Source organism: Hevea brasiliensis, chromosome 12 (assembly GCF_030052815.1).
Source record: "Hevea brasiliensis isolate MT/VB/25A 57/8 chromosome 12, ASM3005281v1, whole genome shotgun sequence".
Taxonomy (NCBI): Eukaryota; Viridiplantae; Streptophyta; class Magnoliopsida; order Malpighiales; family Euphorbiaceae; genus Hevea; species Hevea brasiliensis.
In genome coordinates this window covers 43493680-43494449 of record NC_079504.1, presented here as the reverse complement: position 1 = coordinate 43494449, position 770 = coordinate 43493680, and the positions used below count along the sequence as shown (strand labels likewise).

At 39.6% G+C, this 770-nt stretch overlaps 1 non-coding gene across 1 annotated transcript; it reads left to right on the top strand.

Annotated features, from left to right (window-relative positions):
- Positions 1 to 381: 381 nt before the first annotated feature.
- On the top strand, positions 382 to 488 carry LOC131171560 (small nucleolar RNA R71). The gene has a single exon (XR_009142220.1). It is a non-coding gene; the product is annotated as a small nucleolar RNA R71 (small nucleolar RNA).
- Positions 489 to 770: the final 282 nt, after the last annotated feature.

Sequence of the window (770 nt, the reverse complement as noted above, 5' to 3'; positions counted from 1 at the left end):
TTATTCACATAGTTCATCTGTTCTATGGAGGGTTCATTGAAATTTCTGTATTCTGAACTCATGTATCCTCCTTCATAGCTGTCCTCATGTTGACTGTTTGTACCAACTACGTTGGCTTGCATTCTTTCAAGTCTCTTTGTGAGCTGATCAAATTGAGCATTTATCATGCTTAGGGCATCTACTTCTAGAACCCCTGCAGTTCTCCTTGCATTTCCTCTTTCATTTGACCACTCATAATTATGGTATGCAACCCTTTCTAGAAGTTTAAGTGCTTGTGTCACTATTTTCTCTATTAGATCACCTTTTGTAGCTAAATCAACTGTGCTCCTTATAGAGGGTAGTAACCCATTATAGAAATTTTGCACTAATAGCTAATCCTCTATGCCATGGTGTGGACATTCCCTCTGTAGGTCTTTCTATCTTTCCCATGCATCATAGAGTGATTCTCCTTCCTTTTGTCTGAAGGTGTTGAGCTCAAGCCTCAGTTTTGTAGTCTTTATAGGTAGAAAATACCTTGCTAGAAAAGCTTGAGAGAGGTTTTCCCAAGTGGTGAATGTTCCAACCGGTTGAGAAAGTAACCACTTCCTTGCTCTGTCCCGAAGGGAGAATGGGAATGCTCTAAGTCTTATTGCTTGATCAGACACTCCATTCATCTTGAATGTGTCACATAGGGCAAGAAAGCACTAATGGTGATACTGTGAGTCTTCTATTGGTGAACCTGCAAACTGGGTTTATTGAATCATTTGAAGCCATGCTGATTTTAATTCAAA